A 23,395-nucleotide genomic window follows, 5' to 3' on the forward strand; every position below is an offset into this window, starting at 1 on the left:
TATATTTGAAAGGGAGTTTGTGTTTAGTTTCCTATCACTTTCCCACTCTCTGCTGAGTCTGAGCAGGATCTTCCCTCACTAATCATGGTCTACAGAACTGGGGTTTCTGAGCTGTAGTAATATCTAAAATGAATTCAAGACTACCCAGTACCATCCCCCTTCGAAAAGGACTTCCAAGCTGTCCTAGCAGGCCAAGTGCAGAGCCAGATAAGGAAGCTGGCTGACTAAACAAACGTAAAAACATAGTTTTAGCGGTCAAAATGATTATGCCTGCAGCTACCAAAATAATATTAGCTGTTCTCAAAGAAATAACCATAATAAGACTAGCAATTCTCCTGCTCCCCGCCCCACACTGAACAAAGACCACAAACCACCCTGACATTGTTGCGAGAATTTCCCTGACGTTAATAGATTCCTCCTCCTTGAGATTCCCTGATGTTTCTCCTCCATGTTTCTTTCCTCTTGAAACTTCTTGGCAGTTTTTGGTTTAATAAGCAGCCCATACTTGTCTTACATACAATCTAAGCTCTAGATGCTTCTGCAGTCAATTTCTCTGACTCTCCTTTTGTCCACATGAAGATGTATCACCCTAACCTATGAAAACTTCAACCTGGAGTTTCTCCGAACATGCTGCCATTTTGAGAAATCACACTGACAAGGACTTGCATGGTTAAGATAAGGCCCTCAGAGTCATCACAGGGTTGTCCTTGCTCGGTTCTCGCCACGTTCTTATTTAGTGCAGTACTCAGCATCTTTAAAAAAGTTATTCAGAGGAATCCCAAAGTCCACAGTTCTCCTCTCACTACTTCCGACATAGTCAAGACACAATACTGTAAACTAAACTTGGGGTTTAATGATGGATACTAACACTATGACATTCAGAACCAAAGCTGAGATCATTGTGTGATGGCGTTTGTCAATGGTCTCCATAGGAACAGAGCCAATAGCTTATATAGAGTATGTGAGCAGATTAGATGGAAAATTGACTCAGGATATCTGAAAGTCAAGGAATATAATCCTAGCAATGCCAGACAGTCAGGGCTTCAGGACCAGGGAAGCTGATGATGCAACTCATTAGCACAAAAGAATGCCCAAGAGCATGGGGGTCCTTACTAACTTTAATAGCTACCTATAACTTCCAAGTTACATTTATATTCATAAGTTTCCCCTACACATGTCCGTCTCTAAAATCTACTGAAATATTTCATAGCAATTGCTAACTGTTAAACACAACCCGTTGATACTTAAAATCTTAAAATTACAATGCAATTATTAAGAATAGTAATTTCATATTATTAAGTATGTAATCTCTGTTTAAGGGCTTGATGATATAGAAAGCGCACATATTGATGTTTGTCAGAATTCAAATATCACTCTTGTTTGACATTTATTAAATACCTTTTAATTTATAGCTGTTCCCACAAATCTTATTGTTTTTATCCATTATTTATTTATTTATTTATTTATTTATTTATTTTCTTTAGAAAACACATATATTACCTATTTGGTACATTTACCTGAAATACTCCTTATATTGATAAGGATTTGTTGCTGCCAATGAAACCTATTGAAAGACAATAAAATGCTGGATCCTCTTATATACAAGATTTACTCCTGGTGTCTGGCCTGTATTGGCTGAGGTCATGTCTTATACTACTTCTCAACTGTAATCATTTATCAGTGGATTTTTAGATGATCATCTTAAATATATTCATCGTGTTTTCTGGTAATATCTAATATAATGAACTTCATATAAAAATTATGTTGTTCCCCATAAGTTGATGAATTATTGTACAAAGACTTTAATTTTTTATAACTTTAATCTACATTGGAGACTAAATTATTTTCACTCATTATACTGTTTTTTCTTACCTATAATACTTTGATTCATAAGCTGCCTAAATAAATAGTAATAACAAAAGGATGCTGTAAGGACAGTAGTAAAGCCACTGGTTCCCAATTGCTTGATGGGCTGGTGTGCAACAAAATGATTGTTGTTTTCTTACTGTAACTAGTACACTGATATTGGCCAGTTGTAGTCAGTATCAGATTGTCATCTGAGTGCTTTAATCATAACCTAAGAATACCATATATGTGGGTGTATGCTTGACGCATCCTTGAATTAAGCAGTTACCTTGTATTCATTCAGCTGCACAATTGCGTTTATATTATTGTAAAATTGATACGTTTCTATTCAGTTATTTGTCTAAATACTTACTTACAAAATTATGCTTAAGTTTTATTTAAAATGAAACCTCTAAGGTATAAAATAATTTTCTTTCCTTCTCAGACTATTTTCTTAAATTATATTATTATGAAGTAGTTTAAAAATTATGCCTACAACGTAAAATATGCTAGTCTCTTGGCACTGTTTTGTATATCTCATTTAGCTAGCCTTTTCTGTTTTCCCACAGTTTCTAGCAGTAACCTCACTGAATACTTTCAACAAAGCTGAGATCATTTGCTGTTGTATAGATTTCAGAGCTACCACTTATCATCTATTTGTCGTAATTTACCTTAAATAATTTCACTTATTTTTACAATGCAAAGATAAATAATTTAGTTTAATGCAGTCTAATATGCTTAATGTTAAGACTGTTGGACACAACAACTGAATAAACTCAAGTATCCAATCCATTAGCATTCCCCTCCTACTCCAAACTCACATCATGCTCCTTCCCGGCATGTATGTTGAAAGCCTCAAGAACAGTAATCACTCCTTAAGCCCCATGAACAATGGGGGCTCCTTTAGATAAAACAGAGCAAGTAAACTGTCTCTGTCTGTAAACACACCATCTCTGTGTGGCAAAAATAAATGATTTTATTTCCTGTCATTTTTTTTTATTTGCTTGTTCTAAACAAGTCCTTAAGTCTTTGTGATTTTTTAGTGCCAGGCTATTCTTAGATTTAGAAGCACTGTGTCAATTTGGCCTATTTACAAAGAATACTTTCTGTATATTTTATTTTTATCAAAAACTTCAGAAGAAAAAATAATATATATATATATATATATGAATATACAGACACTATGTATTTTATAGTTAAACTCATCTACAAAGTTTATGAGTACAAAGTTAATATATAATATATTTCTACACATAAGTATATATATACATATATATTTAAACTATGTATGTGTATATATAAGTAAAATAAGATGCATACATGCAGCCAACAGGATTTATAAGGAATAAACACTGTAGGTAGGAGCAATTATCATAGTGAGTTGTGCTTTTATGGCACATGTCTCCACAGCTAAACTGCTGTCTATTCCTTTTCTCTTCTATTCATAAGCCTGAGTTAGATACTGGGAAAGCTTTCCTGGGTGATGAATGTAGGAAACAACCACTGTATCAAGCTTTAATGCTGTGTTTTCCATGCAATGTACTATGCTTATTGTTATTATTTTCTTCATTAGCCAAAAGCTTGAAATTTCATATACTCAAAGCTTGTTTAGAAGGAATAGATTACTCATACCCATCCTATGCCTTAGGATGAAGATGGCAGAGGCCATACAACTTAAAACAAAGGAGAACACCATTGAATAACTGTAGTGTTGTGTGAGCCGAGGAACATCAAGATAACCTTGATAACTAAGTGAACAGAGTAAAGCCACTGTAAGGCAGTATTAAATACAGTCATTGCTTCTACATTTCTGAATGAGCAGCTCCACTTTGCATGCTCTATCCAACCTGTTCCTATTCATCTAAGAAGCAAACACAACAATTTGGTTAGATCACCACAGTAAGAATTCCTGTTATCTCTAATCAAGCATAGTGGTGTAAAAGAGAGTAGAGTTATATTTTGGGAATTGGAGGTATAGTGAAGTTTTGAATCCATTTTGAACTTAGTATCATGCACAAGGTTAACAAAAAAAATGACAGGAACATTAACATTGATAAAAAGGAAAACTGATGACAGAACAGAAGAGGAAAACAGTCTTACCAGTTATTTCACACTGCATACATGACATTCTCCCAGGAGAATAGGATAATCTTGGAGTAGACTTTTAACATCACCAGGAATGGGTCACATATAAAAAGCAGCACATATGGTAAGAGCATGATTAGATTTAGTAAGTGATCAGCTGTATGCTGCCAGAGCTCTTATAAGATCAGCCCTCAAGAGAATGAAGACCAAAGTGTGGACACTTTGCCCCTTCTTAGAATAGGGAACAAAACACCCATGGAAGGAGTTACAGAGACAAAATTTGGAAGTGTGACAAAAGGATGGACCATCTAGTGATTGCCATATCCAGAGATCTATCCCATGATCAGCTTCCAAACGCTGACACCATTGCATACACTAGTAAGATTTTGCTGAAAGGACCCAGATATAGCTGTCTCTTGTGAGACTATGCCGGGGCCTAGCAAACACAGAAGTGGATGNTCACAGTCAGCTANTGNATGGATCACAGGGCNCCNANTGGAGNAGCTANAGNAANNACCCAAGGANCTNAAGGGNNCTGCAACCCTATAGGTGGAACAACAAAATGAACTAACCAGTACCCCGGAGCTCTTGTCTCTAGCTGCATATGTATCAAAAGATGGCCTAATAGGCCATCACTTGAAAGAGAGGCCCATTGGACTCGCAAACTTTTATGCCCCAGTACAGGGGAACGCCAGGGCCAAAAAGGGGGAGTGGGTGGGTAGGGGAGTGGGGGGGGTATGGAGACTTTTGGTATAGCATTGGAAATGTAAATGAGCTAAATACCTAATAAAAAAATGGAAAAAAATAAAAAAATAAAAAAGAGAATGCATGAATGCACCACAAAAAAAAAAAAAAAAAAAAAAAAAACCCCCAAAAAAAAAAAAAAAAAAAAAAAGATCAGCCCTAAAGACAAGTGAGGTGGCAGTGCACCTACAGTGAAAGCAAGCAGGTATCATGCAGCACCTGCTGAATGGACAGACATCATATTACTAAATGCTGCATCCAGTTGGGAATGTTTCTAATCAGAGGAAGAGTTTGTTTCCAACACTGGACAATTCACCCACTCTTAGGCAACCTGGTCATTCTCCTAGTCCCCTAAGGTCATCAAGTTGACGACAAACTTAGGACACCAAATCAGTAATTACAGCCAATCAAGTAACAGGCCAAAGACTCAAACATAGCCCTTATTTGGACACTAATCATGACTATGCAAAAGTCTTTGGAAGTGTGGTGGTTTTCTTGTTATGTCGGGAATAATAATCACTCTCATTCTTAAAGTAGATTGTTCTTCATCCTTTGAAGTATCTGTCTTTTTTTTCTGCAATTGAGCTATTACACATTTCTGACTAAGATCAGTATAAAACATGATATAAATCAATGGCAATACAGAAAATATGCCTTTAGCTAGATTTTCATCATTTTTCTGGGGATTATTATTCCTTTGAAGTAAAATATGCTATCAAAACATAGATATCTTTATATCTATCTATCTTGATATCTATTTTGATATCTTGATATCTATCTAGATATAGATATACATTATCTTTAACATACTATTTTTTTAAAAGCTGATATGGTAAGAAGAAAATATGATTGGTTTTTGTAAAACATGGAAAGTTATCTGTAAACAGAATGATCCGAAAAGCTCTAAATTCCTCAAGAACCTTCCAACATCTGTATTGGAAGCTTCAGAAAAACAAAAGTCCCATGTAAAGAGTCTGTGGCTTCCCAAAGCCTGCAGCGAAATTTTATTTATTTTCAAACAGCATGACTGTGTCTACAGGAATGTGACTCAGCTAATACATATCCCAGGGTGTGTGTACCACCAAAAAGCCATATGCACCCAAGAAAACCAGAGAGCTCAGCATTTCATTTGGAAAGAGTTATGTGCCTACAGAGAGCAAAGGGAAAGACTCAACAGGAGTAGTGCATTTACATATGGCTATGTTCAGAAACTGCTGAAATGTACAACTTTAAATGAGACAAATTGCATAACACTCAGTAAATCCACAGAAATTTCCTGCCGATGGTGCGGTATATGTTTAGCATAAATATAAAGACTCATTAAGGCTTAAAGAAATTAAATTATCATTGTATCAAATGGAGGGGTAACAAGGGATCACTAAGCTGTAAATCAGAAAAATCCTAATATACATAAACACATATGAGAAACACACCTTTTGTGAAAAGTGGATGTCCTTAATGACCATTTTTAACAAGCCTCAATAACAAAGCAGGGTGTGAAAAAGGGGAGCCATCAGTGAACATTCATGAATTAACTTCACTTGTTTTAGAGAGAGCTGCCAATCTTATTTCAGTGACAGACCTCTCCTGGGGCTAATTGCTCTGAATGATAGGCTGCTAGAAAGATTTTAAAATAAATGCTCCCTTTACTTACACATTAAGAACATAAAGCTATAGGATATGTTCAAGATTAATACTAAAGTCTCATTTTTTTCATATTTAAAATATCTACTCTGGCCCAGTGAAGAAATCAAGAAATGGATACTGTTGGCTAATTAGGGAGTGAGAATTTTTTAGAGAAAAAGTATTTTCTGTAGTATTTTAATAATTTCTAATGCAAATTATGTCTTGATCTGATGCATCTGAATGTATGCCAGGTGGGTAGGAAGCCAGATGATCTCTAGGGACTGGAACTATACTCTACCACTGAAAATCTCTAAGCATTATCTCATTGAAACCTTTCAGTAGGCTAAACAGGTTACTTCCTTCTTTATTGGAGCAATTTTTGTTTCTTGGAATGGTTTGTCTGGATTTCATTCTTTAACTAACATTGAAGAGGTAGATAGAAATGTTCTACACATGTCCCTATACATTGATCTTCAGAAGAAATTTTATGACTTTTTGTATCCTATCCAACACAGGGCCCTAATGAAGGAGCTAGAGAAAGTACCTAAGGAGCTAAAGTGGTCTGTAACCCTATAGGAGGAACAACAATATGAATTAACCAGTACTCCCCAGAGCTGAGTCTCTAGTTGCATATGTAGCAGAGGATAGCCTAGTTGGCCATCAATGGGAGGAGAAAGATCACATGTCCCAGTACCGGGGAATGCCAGGGACAGGAAGAGGAAGTGGGTGAGTTAGGTAGCTAGGTAGCAGGGCCAGGCTAGAGTATAGGGAGCTTTGGGGATAGCCTTTGAAATGTAAATGAAGAAAATATCTAAGAAAAAAGAAAAGAAAAAGAAAGAAAAACAGTGAAACAATAATCAAATTGAGGGTGAGGAGATGGCTGAGCAATTAAGAGTATTTACTATCTCATTATGAGGAATGAAGTTAAGGTCCCAGACCCACATAACAAACAAGGTGTCTACCAAACACTTGTAAATTCAGATTCAAGGAATCTGACATCCTCTTCTGGCATCTGAGCATACACGGTTAACTGCAATTTTGTGCACACACACAAATATATCTAAACACACATATCACACACACACACACATATAAAACATACTGATAGTTGTTTTGACTTTACTTCAGCTTTTAAAACATATTTTTTCATACAGCATGTTTTGATCATATTCTTTCGCTTCCCCAACTCCTTGTAACTCCTCCTGTGTCCATAAACAATGAGATACCTGTCATTTTTTTTCTCAAAAAATTTAAAAATCAACAAAAACTCAAAATATGAAAAATCAAAGCAGATCAACTAGAAAATATGAAAAAACTTATAAGGGTAAATAGATAAATAAAATAGTGAACAAATAAATAAATAAAGACTCACGCTCAAAGCATATAAAAACCAAACCAAACCAAATCAAAACCCAGACAGAATACATTATGGTAGCCCAAGTCATCCTAGACATGTACCATCATTCTCTGGAATATCGTATGCATAGATCAGAGGCTTTTCCAACTCAAATCGCAGAAGTTTCTTCTTGCAGTATATGGTAAATAACAAATGGATACACAACTAGCTAATGTGTAGAAAAACTTTAGAGCACTCAGCCTCATATGAAATGTATTATTAACTCCTCCCATAGAGGCTCAGGGATCTATGCAGAAGATCTTATTGGCATGTCAAATGATTTGTATCTGGGTGATATTATCACCCTTCTCATTTGGTAGCAAAAAAAGTACTTTCTATCACCATGAATATTACTAAGTAGTGGTGAAGCTTTTGGTTGGGTAACAACTTGATGTCCCCGTATCCAATAAAATCAGTAATTCGTTTCTTCAGCTATAAAACCTGACTATCAGGTTATGGAGAGTAACTTATAGCCTTGGCAATATGCTGTGATGTTGGGGTGGGAGTGGGTGTTAATATAGGACTCCTTTGGCTGATGACTCAATACAATGTAGCCCAGTCCTGAACTAGACCTAGAGGTTTTAATTGGTGGCATAAAACTGTAGCTGCCAGCAGCCACAGATTACTTGGTTACTGAAAGGAAAGCTGGCAAGAGAAATATGGAGTCAAGCCAAAGTTCTCTGATCAAGGCTCAATCTTTAATTGTAGGGTCTTGAATTTAAAGGGGGGAGACCCATCACCCACTTTGCCTGGATCTCATAGCTTTGTCAGGATCTTGTCAGGAAAACAAGCTCGGCTGCTCAGCAGGTAGCTTCTTGCAGGAAGCTGCAGATGTGGCAAACAGTAGACTAGCTTAGGAGACTCCACCATAGGTGGGCTAGCCTACTGTGGCAGAAACAGGTCTGACTCAGCCCACTCAAGGCTGGGGGAAGGGCACATAAAATGACTAGTTGTTGTACTGACCCCTCCATTATATGGTGACTTCATTTAAATTCCTTTCACACTTCAGGTTTTGAATAATATTTTCCGTACAACTTTGCCAAGTTTTCAGAATACCCTCTGTTATTTTCAGGTAAGAAAATGATGTAATAAAATCCAATTGTGCATAATTCCATAAAGTAAATTGTGCTGATCTTAATTATTTCTTGTTCTAATAGAATCTTAGACAAGCAACACCAAGTTTATAAGGTTAAATCATCCAATTTGTTTTTAGTACAGTTACATTAAATAAAACAGTGAATGAATCTGTGAATGACTGACATGCTTCTGAGCATGTCAGAGTATAACGATGTTTGCATGTATTTTATGTTTTTATTTTCATCTATATTTAAAGAATAAATGTTGATATCTTACTTAACAAGTACATGAAATGCTTAATATAACTAAAAAAAAATCCTTATCTATCACCTCACAAGTCAATTGTGCATGTGGTACAAACAATAAAAGTCTCTTCTCTTGACAAAGTCACAGTGTGCAATACAATATCATCCACTCTAGTCCCCATTAGGTACATTTGCAAACTATTGCTCCCACAGAACTGCGACATATTACTTTTTGATCTACCCTTTGTGCTTTCTTTTTCCCCCATCACTAGTAGCTACCATTCTGGCTGCCTTGTCCTGATATGTTTTACCTTTATATATTCTATATTTTTTCTTTTTACTATTTAAAACAACTTTTAAATTTATATATATTTTGATCATATTCTTCCATTCTCCCAACTTCATCCAGATCTCCTCCTCCTCCTTACGTACCCAACTTTAAACTCTTTCTCAAACAAACAAACAAAAACTCAATACAAGAACAAAATGACCAAACTTAGAAAACAAAATACAACATATATCACCCCCCCAAATTAGAAAAATATAACCGAATAAAACACACACACACACACATACACACACACACACACACACACACACACCAAAACAAACAAAAAAATGTGCAGTCCACTCTATGTTGGTCAAATACTCATGAACATGAGATCTGTGCTTGAATGGTTGATGTACCCAGTGCTGTTCACTCGGAGAAAACAGATTTTCTCTCTCCCAGGTGGTAAAAATGACAGCTCCCCTACCCTAGTGGCTAGGGTTCACTCATTTATTCATTTTTTCTAAGAATTTCCCTGAACCTTGAGGGAGTGGACTTGATTGAGGCATTCTATTTAGGGCTGAGTGTCCAAGAGTCTCTAGCTTTCTGCATAATGTCTGACTCTGGGTCTCTATATTTGTTCTCATTTGCTACAGGAGGGAACCTCCCTCATGCCAGTTTAACAAGGCCCTTATAATACTTATCTTTCTGGATCTTACTAACCAAACTCAGGATTATATTTTTAGTTACTGCAAATTTCAAGATGTCACTTTTTTTTAATGGTTCAGCAATATTCTATTGTGTAAATAACTGCATTTTCTTCATCCCTTCTTCTCTTGAGAGGCGTCTAGATTGTTTCCAATTTCTGGCTATTATGAATAGAGCAGCAATGAACATGATTGAGCATCCTTGTGGTAAGATGAAGTATCCTTTGGGTATGTGTCCAATAGTAGAATAGCTGGATCTTGTGGTAAATCTATTCCCATTTTCCCAAAGAACTGCCACACTGATTTCTATAGTGACTATCCAAATTTGCACCTGCACCAACAATGTATAAGTGTTCATTTTAATCCAAATTGTAGCCAATATGAGCTTTCACTTATTTTGCTGATCTTAGCCTTTCTTACAGGTATAAGATGGAGTCTCAAAATAGTTTTGGTTTGCATTTTCCTGTTGGCTAAGGATGTTGAGCATTTCTTTGTTTCTCAGCCATTTGAGTTTCCTCTATCGAGAATTTTCTGTTTATATCAGTACTACAATTGTGTTGTTTTCTTAATATCTAGTATCTTGAGTTCTTTATAAATTTTGACTGAATATACTCTTCTATTGAATGTGTAGTTGGTATAAATATTTTCCCATTGTGTTGGTTGCTTCTTTTGTCTGAATGTCAGTGTTCTTTGCCATGCAGAAGTTTCCCAGTTTCATGAGGTCCCCTTTATTTTTTATTATTCATTTGATTCATTTACATTTCAAATGAACTTCCCAATTTCCCTTCCTCTACCCCCCATCCATCCCCCTCCCCTTTGCCTCTATGAGGGTGCTCCTCCACTCACTCACCCATCCTCACCTTGCCACTTTAGCATCCCCCTACAATAGGGCATCAAGCCTCCATAGGACCAAGAGCCTCCCCTCACATTGATGCCAGATAAGGCCATCCTATGCTACACATATAGCTGGAGCCATGGATCCCTCCATGTATACTCTTTGGTTGGTTGTTTAGTCCCTGGGAGCTCTGGGTGGTTCAGTTAGTTGATACTGTTCTTCCTGTGGGAGTTTAATCCCCTTCAGCTCCTTCAGTCCTACCCCTCCATTGTGGTCCTCAGGCTCAGGCCAATGGTTGGTTGTGAATATTTGTGTTTGTATTAGTCAGGTGTGCCAGAGCCTGTCAGAGTACAGCCATACCAAGCTGTCATACTTGTCAGCAAATGCTTCTTGGCATCAACAATAGTGTCCAGATTTGGTGTCTGCAGATGGGAAGTCCCCTTTATTAATTGTTGATCTTAGTGACTGTGGTAATGGTACTCTGTTCAGAAATTCTTTTCCTGTGCCAAGGAGCTCAAGGTTATTTCAAGGTTGTCTTCTATTAGGTTAAGGGTATATGCCATTTGAACTTGAGTTTTGTGCAGGTTGATAAGCATGGATCTATCTGGATTCTTCTATACAGCCTTCCAGTTTGCCTGACACAATTTGGAAGATGCTGTCTTTTTCCCAATGTGCATTTCTGACTTCTGATTTCAAAAATCACATGTAAGTGGATTTGTGTTTGCATTGTCAATTTGTTTACATTGATGAACATGTCTGTTTTTGTGCAAATATACCATGCTGTTTTAGTTACTACATCTTTATAATATATCACTTAGGGACCCTCACGTACTGATAGGGGAGGCTTCAATAACCACAGATCTTCTAGACAACAACTAAACAGATAAATATGGGAACTAACTGAAAATATAAACCAATTGTACCTAACAAACATTTATAGAACATTTTACCCAAACACAAAATAACATAACTTCTTTTGAAAACATCATGGGACTTTTTCAAAAATTGACCACATGCTCAAACATAAGGAACTCTTGACAAATACAAGACAATTAAAGTAACAGCCTGGATCCTATCTGACCATCAGTGTATTAAAACTGTATATCAATAAAGACAGAAACAATAGACAGCTTAAAGCTCACGAAATACTGAACACAACTCTACTAAATAAAAAAATGACTCATCGCAGAAATTAAGAAATAAATCAGACTTTCTAAAATTGAATGAAAATAAATACACAGCATATTCAAACTTTAAAATCCATGAAGTCAGTGGTAAGAGGTAAGTTCATAGCACTAAGTGCCTACAAAACAAACAAACAACAGCATACCCAAAAGCTCTACAACAAAAGAAGAAATCACACACCTAATGAGTAGTCAGCAATAAAACTCAGGGCTGAAATCAACTAAAAATAGACAAACAAACAAAAACAATACAAAAAAACCCACAATGAAATGAGGTGGTCTCTAAGAAAAATAAATAAGATTGACAGTTGAAATGCAGAGAAGAACCAAATTAACAAAATCTGAAAGAAAAAAGTGGAACATAACAGTCACTGAGGAAATCCAGAGAATCATATGGATATACTTTTAAAACCTGTATGTTGCCAAATTGAAAAATCTAAAAGACAGGGATAATTTTCTGAATAAGTACTACTTAACAAAGTTAAATCAAGTTCAGATAAGCAATTTGTATTTTTGTTTATTTTATTTATTTATATTTCAAATATTATTCCCTCCTGGTTTTCCCTCTGAAAACCCCCTACCCTATCCTCCCTCACCCCTTCTTCTATGAGGGTGCTCCCCCATCCACCCACTCTTGCCTCACCACCCCAGCATTCCCCTATGTTGGGGCATTGAGTCTTCACAGGAACAAGGGCCTCTCCTCCCACTGATGCCAGATAATGCCATCCTTTGCTACATATGCAGCTAGAGCCATGGGTCTCTCCATGTGTACTCTTTTATTGGTGGTTTAGTCCATGAGAACTTTGGGGGACTCTGGTTGGTTGATAATTTTGTTCTTACTATGGGTTGCAAACCCTTCAATTTCTTCATTCCTTCCCCCTAACTCCTCCATTGCGGTCCCCATGCTCACAAGGAAAGAACACCCAGAGACTGCCTCACCTAGAGATCCATCCCATTTGGCAGACTCCAAACTCAGATAAGCAATTTAGACCTACCTATAACCCACAGTGAAATATAATCAGTCATTGAAATGATCTCAATCAAAACAAGCCTAGTGGCAGACAGTTTTAGTGTAATTTTTTTAAAACCAGACTTTTAAAGAAGTGTTAATACCAATATTCCTCAAATATACACAAAATGTAATTGGAAGAAACATTGCCCAATTAATTTCATATTCTATTAACAGCAAGATGATTTAGAGCCTTTTGTTTGTTTTTTCCTATATATGGCTTGGTGGATTTTAACACGGATCATATTGTTTCAATGGCAATCTTTGTTCCCTTTCTATACCGGAGAAGAATCAATTTTAGTTTAATTATGTATAAAAGAGACTTTACTGTTTTTTTTTTCCTAAAGACTCTCAGTTACTTCTATATTTTGGCTACTGGGGACAATTCTACCATTTTACAGGGGAACAGATCTCTCTGCATTAATGTTAACTCAATTTGTGGTATATATGAACATAGAGGTCAGTGGATCATAAGAGACTTCTAATTTGGAATGGTTTTGGAAACTTTCTTTGTGCTTTTCATAATGTCTGCCCTAATTTTTGTTCTGGTCAACAGGATATACAGACTTATCTTTGTCCATATCCTTGCAGACACATTATATGTTAGTTTCTCTTTTTTTCATGGTAGCCAACTTGTAGTGATGAGATAAAATTGTATTGAATTATTAACTTTTATTTCCTTTACAATGAACCTGAGCATGTTTTCAGGTAATTATTTTTTATCATGAAGTCTTCCATGCTTTCTCAAAGTATTTTGTAGTTTAAGAACATTTATATTTCTTTCAACATTTCAACCTCTTTTAAATACGGGTGCCTGTTATTCTCACATCTCAGAGACAGAATCATGGTAATTGGAAAGTAATGGACAGCTTCATCTATATAGCAAAGTACTGATGGTGTGATGATGCCCACAGTATATATGTCCGCATCATCCAGCAGACAGACATATTGGATGCTAAAAGGCAGTAAGGCATTATGACTATATTCGAGAAGTAAGAAACTTCTAAGAAATTTAAATAAGTCATAGCAACAAGATCCATGAGTGGATTACTGCAAAATAATTAACATATTGTGAAAGAAAACTTCTCAATATCTTCTTTCTCTAAAATTTGATTTTCCCTTGTAGTGAGTTCAGTATAAACCAATCTTCAGGAAGAAAGGAGTTATAGCCTGACTCAGGCTCTGTATGTCTGAGCCTATAACATGTTTGGCATGTATTTCTCCTTTAAATTATTAAATTAAATTACTATTTTTAACATTTATTAGCAATTTATATTGTCCACTTTGAAACTGTGTTAAGTGGAAGATTCGCTTAATGTTGGTGCTTATTTTTGTACTCTTTACTGTAGTCTAGATATTAATCCCCTTTCCCAAGAATAGTTGATCAGATTATCTTCTGTAAGTTGGTTCTTTACTCTAGAAATGGCTTGTTTGATGTGCAGAAAAATTTAAAACTCATGAAATCTAATTTTGGCAATTCTTGGTGTTATTACTGGAATTATTTTCAGATGGTTCTTGCCCATGCATGTCATGAGGTATTATTTCTAGTTTTTTGTTTTGAACTTTTGATATTTCAGCTCCTATATTAAGTAAGATCATTGATCTGACTTCAGTTGATTTCTGTGCAGGATGAGAAATAAATCTTCAATTAAATATTTTGTGTGTATCATCTGTTGATGAGGCTATTTTTATTTGCAAGGAATTAATTTTAATATTTATTTTTATCTTTTATTCATGGATATGTATATGTGTTTGTGTTGAGTATATGCCACATGTGTGTGAAAACACACAGACGTCAGAAGAAGGCTGGAGTTTCAGGTGCTGTAAGACACTCAACCTGAATGCTGAGTCCTTAATTCAGATTTTTTTAATTAAGCTGAGGCATCTACCCAGTATTACTGATAAATATTTCATCACTAATCTTTTATGTTCATTTTGTTATAGTATCATGCTATCCTGCCACTGTGGCTCTGTGCTATAATTTGAGGCAGTATTGTGTCTTCTGCTGTGTTCTCTCTGTTTAGGATTGCTTTATTCACTTGCATGCTTGCATAGTTCTATGTGAATTTTAGGGAATTCAATGATGTCACTTGCAATCAACCTATAGACCACCTTTGTAATACAGACATTTTCACAATAAATGATTTTAAATCCATAAGCATGGGAGATATTTTTATCTTACAGTGTCTACATTCTTAGATATCAGAGACATGGAAAAGTGAAATTACTGGAAAACTTCAATTTTATTTCAGTTAAACTAGCTATGACTAAAATAAATGATGAGAAACTCTGCTGAGAATATGGAGACAGAGAAATCCTTCCCTGCTGGTGGTAATACAAATTGGTACAGATACTACAGAGTTTCCTAAAAATACTACAGATATAAATACTACTTGACCCAGCTATATCACCTCTGAGAACATACCAGAAGACACTGTAGCCTTACCATAGAGATAATTTCACATACATACTTGAGATTGCTCTATTCACAATGCATACTACCACCTAAAATGTTCACCATCAGAAAAATGAATAAATAAAATACTCTGTATAAACATAATGGGATTTTATGCACCTTTAAAGAACAATGAAATCATGGCATATTCAATACAGTGAGTAGACCATGAAATTATATGTTATTTAAAAATTAAGCCAGACTAGAGTATAAATTATTCATTTTTCTTCTCACACGGAGCTCATAGAATTTTATTTTTTCTTGTGTGTATGTGTCAGGGGCTAGGGCTCATTCAACTGTAGTTAGCCTGATGGAAGAGGGGAGAAAGAGGCCTTAAAGGAGGCAAGGGAGAAATAATCAACTTGTAAGATTCATGTCACTAGCATGCCAAGAGGACGGTATGGAGGAAAGGGAGGGGACCAAGAGAAGAGACTCAGACAGATGAGAGGGAGAAGGACCCACAAAACAATGTGAGCAAGATAGTGCCCCGATAGAACCCATCACTTTGTGTGTGGATTTTAAAATCGCTTTTGATATTTACTTTGTTCAGAAAGCTCACTCTCCTGAGTGGCAGCTTTTCTTTGCTTTCTGGGAAAAATAAAGAATAGTTCTGCTTTCATGAGCATCCTCCTGCTCTCTTGGGATTTAAAGAACTTGAAATATTTTTCTGAGGGGAAAGTCTTTGTTCAGGTTCCACAAGGGCATGTTTGCCCCAGGCATGTTTCTCTGCAGTTTACAAGAGTGGAGTTTTGGTGTCTCTTTGTACATGCAGTAGTAATGTGGTGAGTCTGAGTTTCAACTCCTATATGAAATCTAAGATGCCAAGAAAAAAGATTCAAATGGATAATTTAAAAAATTGCAAGTTAAAAATTAAATCTCATAGGCAAATACAAGCTTATTTGCTAATATGCTGAATTATCCTTTAGTTTTCTAAGGACATATATAGAATATAGTTTAAACATGTTCTTGGAGAACAATGCCAAATTAAAGTTATATAACTTTCCCTTTTAAAATAAAGAATCAAATTTAGCAATACTCTTATAAAATTAAAATAATTTCTAATTTATATATAATATAAATATATAGGATGTGTTTTTCTAACATGTTAAATCTTTGGCTTTAAATTTACTGTTTACGTCAAAATTTTGAGATCTCTCACATGTGATATAGGTGATTGAAAATAGTGTATCCTCTAGTTATTTTGTGACTACTGAGAGTCTCAGACATAGTATTCCCATTCTCAGTGAATAATTGCTAATGAATGGCTACGTGAAAATATTTAGAAATCTATGTTTTTATTGCATAAGCCATTAGACTTTGCCCCTGGTAGATTAAGGGCTTTCAGAATATGAGCCAATAATATGTACAATAGTTTACAGAGAGAAATGACACAGTTTGTAATCATCACTGAGTTTTGTATTTGTTTGGTACGGTATATTAGTGATTTAGAAAGTTGTTGAGAAACACCTTATAAATATAAATTCTCAGAGAAAAATCTTTAATTAAAGCTATAAATGTAGGAAGATATTCATACAACCTGAAATCCTAGGAAATTCTAGTTTATTGTGTGACATGAGCCACTGTTTCCAAAGGAAGCTCAATGACAGTCATACTTAGTAGTTAAATTGTTATTACTGTGATATGTGGATCTGTGCAACACTTATGTTCCCATACACAGGGGCTGGGGAATCCTTCTGCATGTATATAAGGTGTATGGGTAGATATTCTGATCTTGAAGTGAAGATTAATCTATAAAAGTTATGCTAGGTAGAAGAAAACCAACCTGTTGATAAAAGAACATTGCTACTGCCTTTATTGGAGAATACACTGAAATAAATAAAATGAAAAATAACATCCCATACAGTAAAATAAATATTTACTGATGCTGCAGTTCTACTACTGCTATTAGCTGTCAGTAAATACTTTTAAAATCTAAAAAAAAAAAAAAAACCAAAACAAAACAAAACAAAAAAACCTAAAACAAAAACATACAGCTGGAAGAATCATTAACTCCAAGACTAAACAGTATTACAAAAACACAGCCAAACAAGTCCAACTGTGAAACAAACTTCACAGTTACCTCATTATAAACAAACTCCAAAGTCAACACACTAATTTCTTACATGTGAAAAAATGTGAGTTATCTTATGTCCTATCTGCTGAATGAGACTCCAGCAGACTGAGATACTATATTTAGGATGATAAGTAGTGAAAATAATTGTATAGCTAATGATATCAATCATAGTTGAAAGAAAAGACAATTTTGTTATCAAAATGCAACAGAATAAGAAAATATGAACAGATACCTAAGTGTTAATATGTCCACTAACAAGAAGATTATTTTATGTTGTAAAAAAACTTCATTCAAATAAAGAAAATATGAGGTCCATTTTTGAGAAAATAAAGTCAGATAGAAAAACTCTTTAAGTGGGGTCAAAATATTGGGTGTAAAAGCCAATGAACTTTATCTTAAAAGTTATTTTATAAAAACGGTAAATGTATGTTCTGGGTGTGAAACACTCAAAATATTTACTATTAAGATTAAAGAGTATATTTGTAAAACACAACCAGCAAATCTTACTATGAAACATTAGATATTATTAAATCTTAATAACAGGGAAAAAATCAATATTTTCTGGTGGAAATCTGGAATCCCAGCCAACACACAGACAGAGCCAGGAGCAAATGAATGAGCAAGTTTTTGTTCCATGACCATAAATCTTGAAAATTTGATGAAAATATTCAATTATGCACTCAGGACTAATGTTAATGTGCTCTAAGGTGGATGAATCCAACTGGACCTGATTCCAGATGCAACATCTAAGCATAGCTAAAAAGATAATCCTGGCAACTCAAAAAGTGATCCAATGCATAGGTATAAACCAACAAGACAAACAATGATCATCAGCAGAAGCAGTTGTGATGGTTAGTGCTAATCACCAACTTGACAGGATCGAGCATCTCCAGGAGACAAGCTTATAGAAGAATGTGTCAGGGATTATTTAAATTAGATCCAAAGCTGGGTATTATTCTTTTAGGTTAATGTGGGGAAGAAGGCCTGCCCAATACGGGCAGTGCCATTTCCTGGTCTGGGATCTTGGACTCTATCAATAGGAGGAAATGGACTGAACACAGCCTTCATCTCTTGATTTTTCTGACTGTTGATGCAGTGTGACTGGCTGCTCTAAGCTCCTGCTGCCTCAACTTCTCCCGTCATGTTAGACTGTGCTTTTAGAAGAACTGTAGGACAAAGGTTGTCTCTTTTAAGTTGTTTCTGTCAGTATTTTACTACAAGAATAAGACAAAATGTCAATATAAAATTCACTATAACACATTTATTATTATTATATTATTGAGAATAGTTTTATATAATAATTCTTATTATGATTCCCCTCTCCCAACTTCTCCCAGTTATTCCCCACTTCTCCACTCAACCACCCTTCCCTTCCTTTCCCTCCCCTCCCCTCCCTTGTCCTTCCTTCCTTCCTTCCTTCCTTCCTTCCTTCCTTCCTTCCTTCCTTCCTTCCTTCCTTCCTTCCTCCCTCCCTTCCTTTTCCATTTTTCTTCAGTGATTGGAATAGAACTCAGGACTTCACCCATACTAGCAAGTTTCTACATTTGAGCTACCTCCTCAGTCCAAATCATAACACTTTGACTTGAAGAAGAGCTGAGTCTTGCCATTATGTACTTTGCTTGAAATTTGATTAATTTTTCTACAAGTAGGTTATCCTGGTCATTGCTCTAAGACTATTCTTTGCTCTTTTGAACCTCTTAATGGTTTCTGTCACCTCCCCCATGAACTTCCATTCCATTTCTATTGCTTAAGTTTTATTGACCAATTCCTATGCTACTTTATATTTTCAAATTCAAATAATGAAAGAACCAGAGTAGACTTGTAAAATAAATCAATACACAAATAAAAGAATTTGGAGGAAGGAACAGAAAGAGGGAAGAGAGATAGGAAATGGATGTGTAAATATTCAGGATGTTTACATTGGTAAGAAACCTTGTGACATGGCTGCTTCTCCATTCTCCAGCCAGTTTTTGAATGACTGATTGCGGTGGTACTGGGTTTCTTTGTTTGAATAAACCCCTTGAGTAAAAAATGCCTTGTATTTATATCAGCACAATCATTTAATTGATTTGCTGACTTGGTTTTTATTTCTCATGTGTGAATTTAGTATTCTAGAATTGCTAAGACCCATGATTTCTTCCATTATAATCTGGCAAATATTAGCAAATAACATACATATGTATTTTCGGCTTTGTCAGACATTCTAGTAAGCTCTGTAATTGTATTATGTATTTAATACTTAGTACTCAAAGAGAACATCTGTAGTTATATATTTATCTATTTACTTTTACTTTAGACAATGTGTCATGTATTCTAGGCTGGTTTAGTACCAGCTGTGTACCCAAGGATAGCTTTAAACTTTGTGTCCTGCTGACTCTACCTTGATTACATGCTCGGGTTAAAGGTATGCACCAGAGCTTCTTAATGTGATGTTAGGGTTAGAAACCAGGGCTTTGTATATTCCAGGTCAACACTGTGGCAACAGAGCTATATCCGTACTCACAAGGAAATGCATTTCACTGCCCGACTAATACTGGTTTCTTAAACAAAAAAATAAAATAAAATAAAATAAAATAAAAAAGAAAGTTCCAAACATGGTTGCCTTTCTCCTTATTAAATTATTTTTTTTATAATTTATCATTTTTTTTTCAGTTTAGAAAAATGTATTTATCATTTTTCTATGATGTTTAAATATTTCCATATAATATTCTACTGGCTAGAGAACTTTAATTCAATTGAACATGTCTGTATTAAGAAATTAATAACCTGTATTTTACAGCAATGACACAGATGCAACATTTCTCATAAGTTGGTCCATTATAATAAACTTCTATATTAATCAGTTAATAATATAAATAAAACTGCACCTAGCTTGAAAATCTTGTAGTTGCTTTATTAGAATTTTGTAGTTAATTGCACTGGAAAAATAATATATATTTTCACTCAGATTTCACTCAGGTTGATTGTCTTTATAACCTGCTATATTTACTTTGTGGTGTAAGTGCAGTGGTTATATCTTTAGAAGCATAGGGTTAAGGAGACAGGTTTCAATTTGTTATAAACATGCGTCAAAGGAAAATGTAGTTTTAATGATATTGCCTATCAAAGATTTCTCTTTTGTAAATAACAGTGAAAAATGAAAGTACTTAAACCACAGGTAGAAAATAGTTACTCAAATAAATTTAGGAGAAGGAGGTTGAGAGAGAAGTGTCTCAATGATTTACAGAAAACTAAGTCTTATTTTGTATTCTTCAAAGACAGCCATGCAGTAAGAAGAAAGTGAAATGTGCTCATTCTGTATGTTAATTTAAATATTTCAGCAGATTTTTGGTACATTATACACAAATATTATATGAGATATATTTTAGATAAATCATAGATGTTATTAAATTAATTAATATTTAAATCTCAATCTTGTACCACAAATCAGAAGATAATTATTGTATCATTTTTTAAACAGTGGAAATGATTTATATTTCCCCAAATCATAAGATATTTTTTCTCAAATATTTGCCCAAATGGACTAAAATTTGCCTCTTGTAACTATTATCAAGAAGAAGAAAAAAACCATCTATTGTACAAATAATACTATTTCTACCTTTTCACAGAGTCCTGCAAAAATCAAGTCATATTATAACATTGAAAGATTATTCATTTTAAGACATTAAGCTCGCAAATTGAAGGAATATATTTTTAACTATAAATTCAAAAAATGAGTTCATTTATTTTAATAAAACATTCTGTTCTGTGATTTGAGCTGAGCCAACGGCTCACTTAAGGGCCTTCTTCACATCTAGCAATTAGGTCGTGGTTCAGAAAGAGTTCTTTTAGGTAAGCACATTGATTATTTTCCACGTGTATAAGAGAACACATGGTGTGATTTTAATTTATCATTAGTTATAAAACTAGAATTGGTTATAATAAAGTATCCATTGCAATACAAATTAAATAAGTTTTACAATTTATCATAAAATTCTTTAATATCTTATTTCATCAGGGGTAAAACATAAAGAAAGTAATAGGAAGACCTTTAAGTCTTACATGAAAACAAATAATACAATTTCTGTGGTAGACATTTTAACAAATATTTTATTCGAATGCTTTTCTTAGATATCTCACCTCAAAATTGCAAATATTGAGATAACTGAAATAATTTTCTGTTCATGCATCCATCTTATGAATGAAGAATATAAAATTGGCAGAAATGCTGACTCATAGTCATATCTTGAACACTTCATTCATCTGCAAATAAAAAACTTAAAGGAGCTTCAACAGAGAGATTAATGTGATGAGAAATTTAGAGTAGTCATTGCAGGCCTTGCATATTAGAATAATATCCTTGGTTCTCTAAAGGAGCAGAACTGGTAGACTGAAATGTCTACATGTATATGGCTTATTAGACCTGCTTTCAGGGTAATTCTGCAATGGCTAACTTGCAGCTGAAAGGCTGACAATCCAGTAATTGCTCAGACCACAAGAGGCTGGATATCTCAGCAGTCCCAATATGGCAGTGGCATTCTGCTGGATTCCTGGAGAGCTGCTACCACAGTCTGTTCTATACCAGTGAAGGAGGGACTCAGCAGCAGAGTAGATGAACTTGGCAGCCAGAGTTTGGGCAACCAGGAAAAAAGCAAAATTCTTTCTTCCTAGCCCTTTGACATGGGCTACCACCAGAAGGTGCTGCCTAGATTTAGAGCAATGGTGCTGTGTTAGACAATCTTATACTTTTTAACCCCTCAGAGAGTAATGCCCAACAAGTTGGTCTTTAATTGATTCTAATTAAGTCAAGTTTATATCCAAGACTGGCCATCTCATCCTGATATGGTTGGCAGATAGAGTTCAGGACCATGTTCTTCTAGGAGCTGAGACATCACAGCATGCATTTATACTAACAGTGAAGTCTTGCATCATTTGCTTCCTCCAGACTAGGATGGAAAATGTGTGGTTTTAAACATAATGCTGTTATTATTGCCTTCATTTTAAGATTCTTTCTGGGAAGGGTGAGGCTTTGACCTGATTGCAGTCATTCAACATTGATCACATAATTTAGAGTGCACATTCTGCATTCCTACTTTGTTATTATCAGAGGTCCTATAATGCTACACGATAAAGTAAAAAGAATTTGGAGGAGTAACTAGAAGCCTTGTTGCTTCTTCAGCTATTAAGAAGCAGGATTTAAATTTGGATTGTCTCTTTTAAATCCAGGCCCCCCAACACATATTCAGCAGAGGATTGCCAGGTCTGAACTCAGTCACAGAAGATGCACCTAACCCTTAAGAGACTTGGGGCTTCAGGGAGTTGGGGGAAGGTCTGCCGAGGTGGGGGTGGGGTGAGGACATCCTGTTGGAGAAGAGGGAGGAGGGCATGAAGGGAAGAGGAGGTATGGGATGATGAAATAGGAGTGAACCAGGAGGGGGATAAAGTCAAAACTTTAAAAAGAGATTAAAGAATAATAATAATAAAAGATGAAAATGTACCCATGCACACTCAATGTAATTAGAAATATGAAAAACAACTGTAAAAATTAGTTATTTTTTAAACTATAAATATAGTACAGAGTTGCCAACTCTCAAAAATAAAATAAAATAAAATAAAATAAAATAAAATAAAATGAAAGAGATCTTAATCTCCATTCAGTTGCTCTCTGTTTTTCTGGTACTTAATAGCATCCAAACATAATGTATTAGAGTACCGTTTAAATACTATATTATATTTTATTACATAAATTTGGAAGGATGTATTTTCATTGAACTAGAAAATAGGGACATCTTCAAAGGCTGTACACATGAGTAGACACATAGAAAATATTGAATATTTCCTCTTAAGTTACTTTTTGTATTATTTT

At 35.0% G+C, this 23,395-nt stretch overlaps 1 protein-coding gene across 3 annotated transcripts in view; it reads left to right on the forward strand.

The window, feature by feature from the left end:
• Positions 1–23,395, forward strand: part of Luzp2 (leucine zipper protein 2) — a 371,192-nt gene that overhangs the window by 29,804 nt on the left and 317,993 nt on the right. Inside the window, exon 1 of one of the 3 annotated variants that reach the window (XM_029479978.1) lies at positions 8,731–8,768. The exons of the other annotated variants lie outside the window; for them this stretch is intronic. The gene's annotated coding sequence lies outside the window, so the exon portion shown is untranslated. Of the gene's footprint in view, positions 1–8,730; positions 8,769–23,395 lie in introns of those variants that run through there. 3 annotated transcript variants of the gene reach the window in all.

The sequence above is a fragment of the Mus caroli genome, chromosome 7 (assembly GCF_900094665.2).
Source record: "Mus caroli chromosome 7, CAROLI_EIJ_v1.1, whole genome shotgun sequence".
Taxonomy (NCBI): Eukaryota; Metazoa; Chordata; class Mammalia; order Rodentia; family Muridae; genus Mus; species Mus caroli.